The sequence below is a fragment of the Dromaius novaehollandiae genome, chromosome 1 (assembly GCF_036370855.1).
Source record: "Dromaius novaehollandiae isolate bDroNov1 chromosome 1, bDroNov1.hap1, whole genome shotgun sequence".
Classification (NCBI taxonomy): domain Eukaryota; kingdom Metazoa; phylum Chordata; class Aves; order Casuariiformes; family Dromaiidae; genus Dromaius; species Dromaius novaehollandiae.
Genome location: NC_088098.1, coordinates 123,607,246 through 123,623,602, shown reverse-complemented (window position 1 = coordinate 123,623,602; position 16,357 = coordinate 123,607,246). Strand labels below are relative to the sequence as shown.

The 16,357-nt window shown below is 37.3% G+C and overlaps 1 long non-coding RNA gene across 2 annotated transcripts in view; it reads right to left on the bottom strand.

The window, feature by feature from the left end:
* The window catches only part of LOC112981988 (uncharacterized), a 35,396-nt gene that overhangs the window by 9,579 nt on the left and 9,460 nt on the right, over nucleotides 1-16,357 (bottom strand). The window contains exon 2 of one of the 2 annotated variants that reach the window (XR_010385071.1): nucleotides 1,070-1,222. The exons of the other annotated variant lie outside the window; for it this stretch is intronic. This is a non-coding gene — a long non-coding RNA (uncharacterized LOC112981988). The remainder of the gene's footprint in view (nucleotides 1-1,069; nucleotides 1,223-16,357) is intronic. 2 annotated transcript variants of the gene reach the window in all.

Here is a 16,357-nt window from a genome sequence, read left to right as displayed (position 1 = left end):
TTAGAACAGGCTTTTAAAAGTGATGCGAGTCAGTAATCTGTTGATGTTGACTGAGGAAAAGGGTAGTTGTAACCCCAGTTTCGCATTAGTATTGATCCAAATTCTTTACAGTCATGTGCAACAGACTTAAAAATGAGTTAGGCCATTTTAGGATATCCTCATATCATCACCACAGGGCACTGTGGACATCTAAGTAGAAACATGGCTTCAGAGGACCAAAGTCCAATGTCTAAATTCTCTGATTCATCACTGAAGATAAACAGGTGCTCCCAGGGAGATGAGTCAGGGTACTCTGGATGTAGCTTCACAAGACTGTGCTTTAAGCAAGGAAGCCAGCCTACATGGCCGCTGCCCCTCCAGGGCAGCAGCTTGCTCTGGACCCTTCACTGGAGTTTCCTGCTCCACCCCTCATGCCAGCACTGCAGTTTGTATTGCCATGCAATCAGCAGGTCACCAAAATGATCAGAGTTCAAAACTATCCTGCCCCAGAAGAGGTGTAGTGCAGGAAAAAGCCTCAAGACAGAGACCCATTCCTGTGTATTAGATTTGCAGCCAACAGGAAGTGGTGTTTTATCAAGCCCTTCAGGCTGTGGTGCCAGCAGGCCACAAGTGGGTCTGGAACAGCAGTGCCTCCATTCTCAAGCTGCAGCAAGCCAACACTTTCACAGTCTGGACTCTTCCAATGTACTCCCCCTGGTTTGCAAGTCCAAACCAACCCAAATTACTCTTCTGTATCATAATTTATGCTGAAAAATATTCTTTTTTTTCCCTTTTTTTTAGAGTGCAATGAATAATAGAGTGCCTTGAGCTTATCCTGTACCTAAAGGGACAAATAAATGTCCTATGGAGACTGTATGTCACTAACACAGGGACAGGCAGAGATGGGGTTTGAAGAGGGGGCTGAAAAGTTTTGACGAGTTCAGAGGATGAAGGAGAACATGGGCGATACTCTGCAGTGCTAATAAGGGGTAACAGCCCCCCTCGCCTTCTTCACCAAACCTCCACCTGAGGTGAATCAGAGCCCTGGTTTTGGTTAGATACATGCATTCAAATAAACAGTCCCCCTTACCTGGCTAATATGCAGGACTTAGGCATTGATTCACAAATGAGGCCATTTTGTAATGAGGCTGAAGAGTAGTTTAGTGACATTTTCCTGGAAGCTACAGCTGTATGAGTCTAGTGATTTTGGTCCTACTGAAATCAAGGGGAATTCTGCCATGAACTGAAAAGAGAACAGATTTTTATTCTTAACACTTTCTGTGCAAGCTCCCTAGCACTACTCAGGTAGAGAGCTCTTCCTGCAAGTAAGAGGCATGTTCTCTCTTCTTTTTTCACCAGGCCAATTTTATATCCCTTCCTTATTTGGCCTAGTATGATATACTTTCAGTGCTGGCTCCAGATGCCCAAAATATTCAAGTGACTACAATGTTGTTGTTTATATTTGTTAATCAAATCAAATCACAGAAAAGTCTCCCTTAGCTGGCTGTGTCATATCAAAAGAGACAGGCAACCAAACCCCCCCCCCCCAATATTAAGTTAGTTGCAGGATATTTTCCTGTTGAATATTCTCAATGCTTTCCTTCTGTATTGTGCTAGCAATCACAGCCAATTGGAGACATTGCAGAGCGCTGGATGACTCCCTTGTCAAAATGAAGTTGCATTTCCTGTAGACTATGCTTCCAGCCTGAAAAGCAGGGATTGTAACAATTTTGGTATAAAGCTATCCCTAAGTCTGCTTCATGACACTCTGTGTCCATTTTTGATGGAAACCAGGATGGTGGACAGGATGGTGGCCTCTCCAAAGCTGAATTGCAACTAAATCCTAGGGCAAACCTTTATTTAAGCTTCTATATGGAAGTTCACCCACTAGTTTTCTTTCAAGGAAAAAAAAAATCCAAATATTGGTCTGGCCTGAAAATTGCTGTGCCCACTCTAAAAGCAAAGGGAAAGTAATTCTGCAAAGCTAAAGGAAAAAAAGTATTTTAATTCACAAATCATTTTTCTGATTTAAATTGTTAATTTTAATTTAACATTTTCCTTACTCCAAGAAAATCATGAAGTGACCATACTGAGAGTCAATAAAAAGAACTAAAATATATATATATATAATATATATATATTTCTTTTTCCTCTTTGTGCCTGTCCATGCCTCCTCAAATGTCAAAGGAGCAGGGTTGGATGCTACTGTTGCAAGAATCTGGGGACAGGAGCAAATGGTGCAAGGCTCCATCAGGCAGTCTATTTAGGCATAGAAGGGATATTTCAGAAGGAAGAACTTCTTAGCTAGGGCTATATGCAGATGGGTTGTGACTGGTGAAATACTTGGCATGAGCCTGAGCTAACCGAACAAGTAGCAGATACAGCCCTCCAGCTGTGCTTGCCCTATGCAATAATATACCTGCACCAAATGGATTAAAAAGCCCTGAAATGCAGAAGATAATAAAGGGAAAAGAAAATACGGACCTATAGTCAGTGTTAGAGAGAAGGCAGCAGTTGCTAAGGATTCTTTGGGCTAAGGCAAGATTGGAACGTATCAGGAGACTAAAGAACATAACCGATTTGTCAAGGAGGATAATTCTAAGACACATCTGAGATTTTGCCTTCTTGTCACTAGCAAGAAGATAATATCCATCTGTCCCTATAGTGTCTGTTTTGAAGGAAAGGAAATAAAAGCAAGTCTCCCCTTAGCTCAGGAACAGAAGAAATGCCATTATAGTCCACAGAGGCACAAGTATACATAAAACTTATAAAATCTGCTAATATTCTGACACTAAATGGTCTTACAGCTTGCACTGTCACTTATAAATGTGCGAAGCAGATATGAAATGCTTCCAAATCATCATGGCAATGTTTATCCATTCTTTGCAAAGTTGCATGTGGCTACAGATTACGCAGGACAGAGGAGATGATAGGGCCTGCTATTAGCAGGATCCATTCATTGCCCTGTAATGGATTTTTATTAGTTTATAATGAAATGTGAGGAATTAGTCACAGCTCAATTACATTTATAAATGCATTGCTGTACTTTAATGGGTGTGTGTAAGTTTGTCTGCTTTTAATTAGCCAGCAAATGCCAAGTTAGGATACTGAGATCAAAGACTTCAAATTTGTCTGTCAATGAAGTACTATTTTGCTGCCTCACCAAACAAAGGCAGGCTGGGAATGAGCATACAGCAGCGAAGCAGCAGAGTTCCTTAGCTAGCAAGCAGCAAGACTGGCAATTCAAGAGGCCAGAAAATCTGACAACAAACTGAGCCCCATTCTCCCTACTTATTTTTTACTCTCTTTCTCAACTTGAAATTCACCAGGCTTGTTTCCCATGATTCCCAACCTTGACCATTCTGTCAAAATTTTGTAGTGGGATAAGTGAAACTGTGTTTCACCCTTGCCAACTGGGAAGTGCTACTTCGGATTCAGACATCTTTCTTGTCTTCTCAGCTGACTCAGATTTCTTTCAGGGATCTCTTTCTTTTTCATCTATCTGTAATACAGGATAGCCCAGTTTACTTTTAGCTTTGTCTACTGGGAATGTCAAATGAGGATAAAATTAAACTGCAGGTAGACAAAACATAATGATGTTTCTACAGTGAAATGTGATACATATTAAAATCAACTCATTCATTAGCACTCACGTTGTGAACCTATTAGATGCTCTTAGTTAATATAAATCTTTTAAGAGTTCCTAGTTTAATGTTTAGTGCTGCAAACAGCTGTTTTCTGTTTATAAAATAAATGGTGTCTTTCACAGAAAAAATAATGATATGAATTCTTATTTCTTTCCAACAAAGTCCGTAAAAAGACCTTTGGTACATTACACCTACAACAGTGACACATTCTGTTCTGATTAACCGTATTCTCTAACAGGCAATCTTGTAAAAACACTGTTCTAACATGTAGTATCATGCTTTTTTGCCCCTATATATTAATTTATGCTGACATGAAAATAATTTCAATAGTATTTTATAAAATCTCTTGAAATTCTTATCCTAACTCATACCGAGGTTTCCGTGCAATGCGGGGGTTTGTATCTAGCTCTAGACTATGAGACAAAAGTTCCTCAAAATATAACATTGTTGAAATAAGGAATGAAAGCATATTATTGACTTTGGAGAGGAGCAGAGGGTCAGCTTTTCACACGGTATTATGCAGACATGGGTAAAACATATGAGCAGTTTCCATTCAGGAGATTGCTCAAAACAGTTGATAGATTTAATCACAGTTTGAATAAATTGCAGATTGTCTAACACAGTTATGTAAAAAAGGTCTATCATGCAGAAATGGAAGATTGCAAACTTTTGCTCTCAGAAGGTACCTCCAGTGGCCCTGCAGCCCTCTGTTCTCTCTTTGACCATTTCGAATGTACACAGCACTTAGAATAAGACACCCCAAACACAGCCCTCCCCACCCCATTTCTGTGGGGTCCTGTTTAGTCCTTTTCACAAACACAAATTATTCTAGCTGCTCAGATCTCTGTTACCCAGAAGTCTTTACCCTTTCCTTTACCTGGGGTGGAGGTGGGATTCCCTCCTTCCATGGTCAAGCAGCCTGGCACAGCTCTTCCCCCTTCCATGAACTGCACTGATTCAATCCTATTGCCCCTTTTCGGTTCCAAATTTGCACAGCCCTCTGCTCCGGGCAGAGGCCTGAACATGCACCTACTTGCTGTAAGGCTCGCTTGTTTGGCCTGTGCTTTTTCTTACCAGCCGCAATTGCTGTTCAATAGTCCCTCTGTTCCTATTACTGGTTTTAAAAACTGACATAAGCACCAGTAAAGGGAGATTTTAAAAACAAATAGATTGTAATTCACACAAAGTGATCTCTATTTAAGGAAATTTTCCATGTGTCCCCATAGAAGGTCACCTGATTAAGGATTGTATGATCAGGCATGAGGCTGTGTCACAGTGGTTGCCTGTGAGCACCACGATGGAGAGCTGGCTGGGAAATAAAGTACAAGACCCTGCAGCCTGCAGCTCCAGTGGGGCCCAAAGATCTCCTGGCAGGACTTAACCATAAACAGAAACATGACAATTTCTTTAAAGAAGTAGTAAAATAAAAAACCTAAATTGTTTCTGCTCTTTGGGAGGAAAAATTAAAATAGGCAGCAAAGTACAGTAGAAGAGGGGGGGGGAAAAAGGAATATAAGGGGGAACGTGATATAATCCAGGGAGGCAAGTGCTTTCAAACGCTTCAGCTGGGCACTCAGGAAGGGTGCATGTTGAAAGGTGACTGGTCCATTGTGCATGCTGGCACAAAATAAGTTAGAAGAAAGGCAGAAAGCTGTAAACAACTGCACTGAGCTGGAAGATTTTTGCAGTTTCTTGTTCATTATTATAAAAGATACATAACTTGTTTTTATAAATATAGAGGAACATACTGTAGAAGTCACTACAAAGCACTCTCGATTACCCGGGTATAAAAGAAGGCAAATTATGTTTCACTTTCTATTGCAACTGCCATTTATTGTATCATACCCTGCACTAATTTTTGTAATGTATTACACAATACATTACTGTTACATCAAGTCAGCAGGACTGTGGAAGTATAAATGAGGGAAGATCTCATCCATGGTGACAAATCAACTGCCATGAACTATTATTGTGAAATCAGAAAAAGTATACCACACATAAAACTGAGGTAGTCTATCTTTTGTGATGGCAGGCAAAGAAAATAACTGTAGATAGATCCTATAGAAAGCTAGGGTAATAATTACATATTACACTCTAGTTAGGCTGTTTATGTCTGAAATACTAAGTAGAATTCCACCTGGCTTTAAGACATGTTTTATAGCAGCTTTTGATAGAACTTGCTATTGTAAAAAACATTGTGGCTTTTAAATGATCAAATTTTAAGTTATCATATCTTTTCAATGTTAAGTTCCATATATTTTTATTTGGAAGAGAAGCATTCTTTTCAGCACTGTGGGCAGTATATCAGTTTGTGTCATAGTCATCCTAGAGTAATCTCTACACTAACAGGATTTGAATTAACAACAGGGTGAAAGATTTTTCACTCATAACCTCCTGGCAGACAAACAGAACAACAACATTGGTTTATTTGGCTCTATCATAATTCCTCATGTAAAATAACTACTTCACATTTGATGCAAGAATAAGAAGACTAATCCTGACTTTTGTAGAAGGCATCCATTTGCTAAACCCATCTTCAACTTATTGCAAATGAAAATGTCATCTGTAAAGGTCTGTGATTTTTTAGGACATTTCATTACAGTGGTTAGGCACCTCCTGAAGCAACAAGTTATCGGCTCCTGATTCGGAGGAGTTAATTCAGTGTGCTGCAAACTGACACGAAATGCAGGAATTGAAGGGAAAGGAAGGCAGATTACAACTGGTTTTAGCTTTGATATGAAAAATGAGCAGAATGAAACTGAAAGAGACATCAAAAGGGAGCTTTTTATAGAAAACACACTATAGAGCTGAAATTTTGCTCCAGCCTCCCTATTCACTCCTAGAATTCTTGTCAGCAGCAATACTCACTGATGTCAAATTTTGTGTGCTTCTTGGTCCCTTCTTGAGGACTGGGTAACCTCAAACTAAGCTACCCACTTCCACACCATGAAAACAATCTAAAATATTACTATTGACCCTTGTTTGCTTTCCCTATACAAAGGTATAGATATACCCTGTAGACTCTGAAGTAATAAGCAGAATATGATTATGAGTGGGACAATGTCTAATTAATAGTGTTATCACTTCTTGCTGTATGTAAAGGAGCAAGTTTGGCCTCCAGAAAGTTCCTGCCTGCAATTCTGGATTTCCAGAGACTCAAAATCTTGTAGCAAGTATCTCCGTATGTAGAGACTATATATTAAACTCAAATAGATGGCAGTGCCTGTATTCCAGGCAATCTTAACTTAATCAATATGAAACTGAATGACACTGTGTCAAATGTCCCACTGAAGTCCCAGCTATATTTTATCTGTCATGTTTGTTTCATTGACAATCTTATTATTCCCTGTTCAGAAATCATGTAACTGGCAAGGTCTACTGAGAGTTTTTCAATGTTTTTTTTTTAATTCTTTTGAAATAATTGCAAAACTAGCTATGCAAAGGATAGATAACTGGGAATACAAAATTGTATGCAAAACTATTTATCAAATAAAGAAATAAGCCATGAAAATTCCATAGAAAGACACCACAGAGATGGTTGGATTAAAAAAAGGAACAAACAAACATTTCAAGTACAAAATGATCTTTGAGAGAAATATAGTTTGGGATTCCTGGCATTTACTGTAAAGAGAAAACACCAAAGAGTCTATTAATACAAAAGGAAGAAAACAATAGAAAAGTTATAAGAATTCTTGAAGTAAAAATTTTCAGGAACATCAGAATCTGGAGTCTGGCCTTCACTCTACAATGTCTGTTTTTTATCACTTAGTTGAGATAACAGAAAGAAAATACTCTGTTTTAATTAAATATGCAGTTGGAACCATTTTTAGTTTATGTTTGGCTGAAAGTAACAGATTTTGAAACCTAAGAAAGCAAATTAAGGAGATAAAGTTCAAATATTTGCATGACTATTGGGAATGACTAGATGGGAATATTTGGGGAGAAAAACAAGCTTTTTTTGTCCCTAGTCACTACACTAGGAAGCTACTTAGCTTTTGCAAAGTTCATTAATTGTTTTTTCTTATTTGGTTTTCTTGATTTCAGAAAAACGGACATGGCATAAAAAAATTAAAAAGGCACATGAACAGAAATGTGAGACTATCTGTTCTACTAGATGTTGTAGCAAAAGAACAAGAAATAATTTTAAAGAAGATACTATAAATTTTTAATACATTAGCAAGCCTGACAACAAACAAAAATGGATAAAACATTAAAAGAGTCTACATCATTGACTAAATACTAATAAAAATGCTTGTGGATTTTAAATTATTTTCATCCACTGTACTTTATGATGTACAAATGTTAGGCCTGTTAATGATCCTCAACTCTGCTTGAAAGCCTCTGCACTGCAATGCTGCTTTAAATAGCCATCCAGCCTGATAACAACTACTTTTAGTTCATCCTGGTATTCTCCCTACATCCTGCTCAGTCTTTTGTGTTTTAAACATTATTTTCTTCAGCATCTTCCAGCTCTATTTAAATTGGAAGAAAGTAATAATCTGCCTTTACATCTTTTCCACAAGACTCAGCCTGTTTGTATTGTTTTCATGAAATAAAATATTTTAGCAGTGCTGCATTTTGTGCTCTTGCCTCTTATCATATTGAATTTAAGTATCTTGTGGATGCTGATTTACAGCTTGGAGTCCATACTATGTTAACAATAGCTGATACCATTTGCCGTAGGAATTATCACAAGATGAATAATTATTTCTTTCCTGTAATATTCTTCAGGCGGATCAGCAAGCTGATCTTGCTTCCTGCACAGCTATCTGATTGCTAGGCCAGCGTCAAGGATGCAGTCAGAAATGTGGCCAAAAGTAGAAGCAAGAACATGACTTCCACTTCTGGCAATAGCACAGTTTTACATCAGCTTCAGCTGGCAGCAACATTGTTCCCCTGTTCTCTGAGAGCTGATTTCTGATCCCACTGAAGTGAAAGGAAGATGTTTCACTGATTTCAGTACAACTAGAATTGGTCTCTGATCTAGAGATAATTAATATGGAAAGAAAAATGTCAAAGAGCATAAAGATAAATGCAAAAAATATCCAGGTCATTTTTGACATATCACTCCGATGCATAGATCTCTAATAAAATATTTAACCTCTCAGTATATCTGTTTAGAAAAATCTACAGTACCACCTGAATTTGTAAAATTTGAAGTATGTGTAGACGCTACCACTAGCCGAACTGTGATGTAGCAATGCAAACATGATTTATCATTTTATTTGCAATGTATGGATAAGGATACTTTCAAATAACTGTTTTCTATACATTGCATGTTATCTAATGTCACAAGTGTGTGGCCCCCAAATATTTTTTTTACAAGTTGCCACATGGAAAAGGTAACTCATGCTGTTTAGATACTAATGGCTGATGTGTGCTTTGTATGCAGGAAAGTCCGATATATGAAATTTGAGATAGAAATGAGTTTACTGTAAATAAATCTCGACCACATCCATAATAAAGTTCAAAAAGTTCAAACTGCTTACTTTTAAAATTGGCTATGATTTTGTGAAATTTTTTTTTAGTTAAAAAAATAATTATTTATTTTATTATTATAAAAAACGAATTATTTTATTATTATAATTTGCATAGAATATTTTAATATGCTGGATACCTGATTGACAAAAAAAGGCTGATAATCTAAGTCTGATGCAAAAGATTGTGAGTGAAATACAATAGTAAGGAGAAAAAGGAAGGCCAAATACCATATGCAGATACCATATGCACATCTTGTCAATTCAGATGAAGTATTTTAAAACATATTAATTATGAGCTAGAGACACAATTGCTCAAGTTTTCGTAACTTGTCCTCAATTGACTTCAGTGAAGCCATGCTGATTTACATTAGAAACTATATTAAAAAAAACCCTACTGTTTTAAAAATTACTGTTATTCCACAGGTTTAAGTGGGAACTTTTTTGTTTTAAAATTTTCCATGAAAAAGATATCAGAATAAAATAAACACAAATAAAATACCCTTTTTATTTTCTCCCTGTTTTTGCTTTTCTTCTATCTTTTTCTTTCCTCCTTTCACCCTCAGTCTTTTCCTTCCCCTTTTTCTGTTTTGCCTTACAAAAAGGAAGAGGAAGATACAGAAGAACAAATAAGGAGAATAAATAAAGATGAATATGGTAACAGTTTTTCATTTTGTAGTTTCACTGAAGATAAGTGAAAATGATAAAGCAAGAAAGTTTCACAATAATTTCTGATAGGTTGCTTTTTTAACTAAAAATGACAACGGAATACAAGGTTGACATAGATGTGGTAAGCTGTGACAGTCTAAGATCATGTCTTACACATTTTATTTTGTAATTTCCAATGGGTGACTCAGAACACATGAAGCTCAGGGTGAATTTGATCAACTGAAGCTAACGGCTCAGCATATCTGAAAAGGAAAAACATGTCATACATCAGGAGTAGCACTGAAAAAAAGATTCTGGGAGAAGCAGATCAATGGAGCAGTGCTCCTGGCATTAACCACCAAGGGAAAGATACGTTCCAGTGAGACTGAGCTGACTGTATGAGACAGGGGCAGAGTTAAGAACTTGATAGCTGAGATTGCCAATGTCCTAAACATCTTTCTTGAAGTGCTGAAGAATCTTTAAAGTTGCCAGTTTTCCTATGTGACTAGGCCTTGCTTGTTCTTGCAAAATCGTGGCTTCTATTGTCATCATTGCCAGCAATGGCAATAACAATTAGTAAATTCGCTACCCTAGTTAATTTTATGATACAATGCCTGAAAAAATACCTTATTTTCTTTACAACAAGCCAAAACTATTGCTTTTTTTTAATGTGTAAATCAATATGGGGCACAAATTATGTCAGATTAAAATCAGGTGCATTATGTAGTGGCCTCAGACTGATACCGTCTAACAGCAATATGCAAGCTGACAAAACCTGAGCTTTAGTCCTCTGAGCACTTTGAAAATGATTACTACCATCATTACACATAATGCTCAGACATCTCTTCACAGAATCAGACTACTTTTTAACACACCAAGAAAAATGAAAAATGTCAGTGAAGCAAAATTGGAAGATGTAAAACCAATGGTTGTGAAGGCTCTACAGAGCTTTACATCATGCCAGGAAACACCTCTGCCCAAAGACGGTGCAGTTCTTCCAGACATAGAAGAACAGGGCAAAGAGCTTCTCTAGCTTTTCTGAAATTACACCAAGTGAAAAAACAAAACAAAAAAACCCCAAACCAAAAAGCATTATGTGTAGGACCCTTTATGCCTCACTAGCATCTTCTGTAGGGAATATGATTTTGAGCATTCCTTTCCTTTTCTGTATGCATTACATCCTGCAGTGGGACATTCCTAATGCTTCCTAAATATATTTCAAACTTACCATTGTTTTCAGGCACACATTTTTCTCTGATGATTTCTGCGCCAGTCTTTCCTTTCCTATGGTTGTTGCCAGAGAATGAGCCATGTTCAAAAGCTAAATACTTCCCCTGCAAAAATGCCAAGTAACTTTTCTAGCATCCAGTAGGATATTTCACTGCATAAGTGTATTATTTTCCCAATAAATTACTCTGAAAGTTATCATTTCTCTCCCTGAATGATATAAGTGTTACTGACAGATTATCTGACAGCCTAGATGTCAAAATATTTTTCTTTAGTGTGTACTTGCAAATGTTAGAGCTGACAGGATTTTGAGCTTCGATGAAGTTTGCTTGATTTCAGAAAAATAACAGATTCAGATTTTTATATATTACATTCAGTTGCTTCCTGAATGAAGATTAACTTGAAATAAAAGGGGAAAGGGGGAGGGGGGACAGGAAAATCTATGGATGTTCTCCACCCCTTCCTAGACCCAAACCCTTTTTATTAAAAAGTAAGACTCCTCACGGACAGGAGCTAAGAACAGTGGACTGTAGACAGGTCAAGTGGCAATGAAGCACCTGTCCTGGAAAGATTATACAATTTCTCCTTCTGCTTAGAGAAAGGGCAGGACATCAATTTTAGAGTGACAAAGAGGAAGTCCTGAGGAACACACCTGTAGGACATGCATATTTCCCCCTAAAAGAAAGATAGATTTGGGTTAGAAAGCCAAAGGCAGAGAGAAGAACCAGAACTATCCAGTGACTTCCATCAGAAGACTGTGGAAAAAAAGGCAAGAAAGGACATGAAAAATTGCCAACTGTGAGCATGAGAATAGGTTCAGTTGAAAAGTCTTTTAGAATACTCATATCTGTATGTGCAAAATAAACAATGAAATATTTAAGGTGCCAGTATGGGATTCGGGTAGCTTATTATCTGGATCCTCTCTTCTCTTGCATGTAAGGGAAAGAGAGACTTACTCAAGAAACAGTTGAAAGACTATTCTATCTTGGCATTCTTTTACTGTAAAAGGGGTTGCTGTTGTTTTGTAAAAGAATTGGGCCCCAAACTATCAGGCCACTAGGGCATGCACAAATTCATATGAAACCTAAAGATGGCACTGACAAAAACACTTTCAGAAATTCCTCATATGGTGCCAGGCCTTCCTTTCTACATTAACTGTTACAGTTATTTCCTCTCTATTCTCAGGAACTTGAGAGTATGCTATACCAGTGATAACCAAACTTGTTGCTATGGCAAAACTCATAGCTGAACTTGATGCTGTGGTGGGTTTTCTGAAATATGTACTTCGCAGTTATCTGCATGTGTGAATAAATCCAATGCGACTCCAATTTTTGAACCTAGGTTGTGTAGCAAGATGAGGAAAATGAGGACAGACAACAATCAGAACAGACTATTGCAAGAACTATTCATTCAGCCTATTATTATTCCCTGGCTGTATCTCAGAAAACAGGGTGGCTGAGAGTAGGCCAAATAAATTGTTCTGGTAGGTCTCATTCTCCTCCTGGGGAGAGGGTCATAGATTTTTCTGAAAAGAAGTCATGAAGAAATATAACAGGAAGCCTTTAATGATCTACTTAAGAGATAAGACAAAACATTGCTGAATATCTCTTTACAACTAAATATCTTTTGTAATTGTTGGACTCTATCCTAATTAGCTTTGATATATCAGAGGACTGCTCTGTGAGCTGTTTGGTTAAAACATGTTGCTCTGTTCTATTTACTTTCAGATATTCTATGGATAACATTATTAAGCTTATACTATTTCTACGTGTGTGTGTGTGTGTCTAGCAGAACTTGGTGCAATCTCTTAATAAACTGTTTGACTTTCAAGATGAGATTTATCTCATTCACTGCAGCACTCATACATCCACTGATTTCCCAGAAGTTGTATTTGGTTCATTAGAGCATGAATGCATTTGAATCTACATCTCTCTTTTCTAAAACTTTTTAAGTCTTGAGTATCTTACTATGAATTCTCCAACTGTGAATATATTCTAAGCTTTTCAGATTCCATGTCTTCACTATAAAGTCCAAAATGTTGACCTTCTCTTCAGCCTGAATCTCTCAATTCTTTGCAATTAATATCAAGATCCAAAATGCTAAACCTCATTCACAGCAAGAAGTTATTTATAGCATTGTACAGTTTGGATTAAACAAAACTTTGTTGAAATTGGAGGATGAAGTAAAGCTATGTATTCAGGATAAAAGCAAGAAGCAGTTGTACTTTTTGGAGTAACTGAAACGAAAGACATATCATATAAGCCATAGACCACATGGCAAACCAGAAGCTGATAAATGCAGACAAGAGTTGTCTTGCTAGGTCCTAAATGACAACATGATGAGTTGGGTATTCTCTGGAGTAGGTGTGTAGGAGGTGGAGTAGCAGAAGTCGTTACAAAGTTGAAATCACCCAGAAAAGCAATGGGAATACGTTTCTGGAAAATACTTGGAACTTGGAACAGAAACTGCTTCAGTTTCCCTCTATATTCCAAAACAATTCAGTTCTTTCTGCAGTCCAAAAAATATGCCTCTAGCTTCCTGGTAAAGAAACAAATGTGTGTGTTTGTGAAGAAACAGCAAGTTTGATAAATTTAATCTACTAAAGAAAGCTATCTGCAAGACCATGGCTACAACTGTTTACATAGAAGGGGTAACAATGTTGTGGAAAAAATAATCAGAAATTTCCATGAGAACTTTGCTTCTCTCTCAAAAAATTAACCAATTTCCACACATTGTAACACATATCCCTGTGCACTTTTGTCTCCTCAATATATGTTTGGTTTCATTAAATCTTCCTGAGCTAAATCATATATAGTTCTCATCAATATAAATTTGGCCAATCTGCAAAATCTGAAATATTCTCCCTCATGTAATTTTACTAGTTATGCAGAAGTCATTAGCTGGTATTATTCTTCCATTTTAAATACCCACAGGCATGATTCTAATTTCACATACAACAGTTAAGCTTCTAATATGAACAATTATATGTTCATGGTGAAAACCTATTTCTGAACACTAATGCAGAGCAGAAATCACAGCCCACTTACTAAGGCCGCAAAGAAAGCAGACAGCAGCTATGAGTTTAATTTTTAACCTTATGGTATTTACTGTATATATAATGTTAGTTTATGCACCTTCCCTAGTTGACACCTTAGTGTGATTCCTATGGCTTTGAATAAGCATCATGGAAGCATCTCAGAGCTGGGCTTAAGAGGAAGTGATTAATTTAATAAGATAATCTTCACATTTCTGAGTTTAAGAATTAAAATATATTAGGAGACCCAAGTCCTCTCCTGAAAGTTTCTGTACATAATGACACGATTTGTAGAAGATAGTACATGGAAAAAAGAGTTGTATGTACAGTAATTTAATGAGAAGACCCTAGTAATAGAGTCTTCTTTAGAATGGAAGACTAGTGTGGGTTATTTTCCTGTATAATGTACAACTGTATCATTTGGTAGATGCTGTTTCCTGTTTAGCCTGCCTAACTGTGCAGAGCTGTGTTCCATTTTGACTATGCTCCATTAGAATAGAGCTGCATGTGCAGGTAACAGCATTCAAAAGTGTTATCTCAAAAGAAGAGTGGTTCCTGCTTGTGTGTGGCTCAGGGGTTTTGATTCATAGCAACAGCTGCTCCATCAGTACAGGAACAGTACAAAAATAGAGCTCATGATAAAGAGCAATAGCAATTTGTCCAACTCTCCTAATTTACACATGCAGTCTAACTGGCAACCAAATTAACATTTAAAGGTAGCAAGGAGTTAGTAGTAGGTCATTTCAACAGCTCCTATGCTTTTGGAGGTTCCAGGCGTACATAATTTTTAAGTTAATTTTTATTCCTGTGATAGGAATCTCCAGTCAACCTGTTAACCTCACAAGATGTGATCATCTTACTGTTCTATGCATAAGATGTGATCATCTTACTGTTCTATGCATAAGTGAACCACCTCATGAGGCACCACTTATGAACAGGTTGGACCTCCTTAAAAAAGAATCTCAGGATTCTTCTATGACAGCAGTCAGCAACAATGTAAGGTTTATTAACAGGAAAAATTTTGACGGAATTCAATATGCTGCCCAATAATACAATAATCCCTATATCTGTTGTGGCATTTAATTTCATATTAAAATTATATTAATCCTAAGTATTTTTCCATGTGTTGCAGAACAATCTATTATATGTGAATAACTACCATAAAAGATAGCTGAAAGTGGCTTTCACATACTTCTGGATTTTTTTTTTTTTTAAACTCAGGTTGCTTCAAGGACTTAGCCTCAGTTTCCAGCGTGGTACCATATGCAGTTAGAGTAAGTTAACGCTGAAGGATGGTGAGAGAAAAATACAGTTAAGAAGGGAACTTCTGAAGACTAGGTTGCTCTTAAAGAATAAATGTCATGTGACTGTACCTTCTGAGACGTCATCTTGTTGGTTACACAGCTGTAAAACTGTTGTCAAAGTGCTGTCAGAGTCATTGATTTGACTAATATTGTAACAAAAGCTGTTAACATCTGATAATTTCTGCTTTTAGCCAGATATTTTGTGATTTTAAGAGAACATGCATGTTTTACGGAAGTAGCGAAAAACTGGCAGCAATGGAAAAAAGAGCGAGAATGAGTGACTTATCAGGATGATTAGGCAATGAGTGACAATCGGCCACAGAAAAGGACTCTGTTCAACCAGTGGTCAAATCCACCTCATGCAGTTGGTTCCCTCCCCTCCTCTCCTGCTTGTTCCCAGTTCTCTAGCTGCTTCCACGATTTCCATTTCCTGTATACTGACAAACCAACTGTGTGCATGGCTGTATTCTGAGGCAAAAACCTCCAACAGGGAGATAAAAATTGCCATCATTTTGCTTGTTTTTTCCCCCTCCAGCTCACTGGCAGTTAGCATTTACACTGCAAAATTAATAACCCTGAAGAGAAACACATTCGAAACAAGTTCATTCATAAAAGACACTTAACAGCAGGCACGTAAGAGTTCTTCATTGATAATGCATGTTGCATGCAACTATGCTTTGGGGGGGATGGAACCATAAAGAGTGCAGGATGGCTACTTTCATCATGGGCTGATGTAACAGAAATCACTCAGCAACACTGAATCTGCAAGAAAACCCAATTTGGGCCCAATTTCCTGAATAGAGAAGTTCTGATAATCATTCAGATTTTGCAAGTTTATCTGAACTGATCCATTAAAAATGGGACTTGATCCTGCCAGCGCTGAGCAAAAAATCTCTTTAGATGGTATTCTATAACTTGCAGGATCAAGTCCTTAGTGTGGTAAGATTATTCATTAGAAGGAATCTAAAATAATAAATTACTCTTCATTAGTTCTAAAAATGGGATTATTCAATGATGGTGGCTGGGTCGGCATTGAAGATA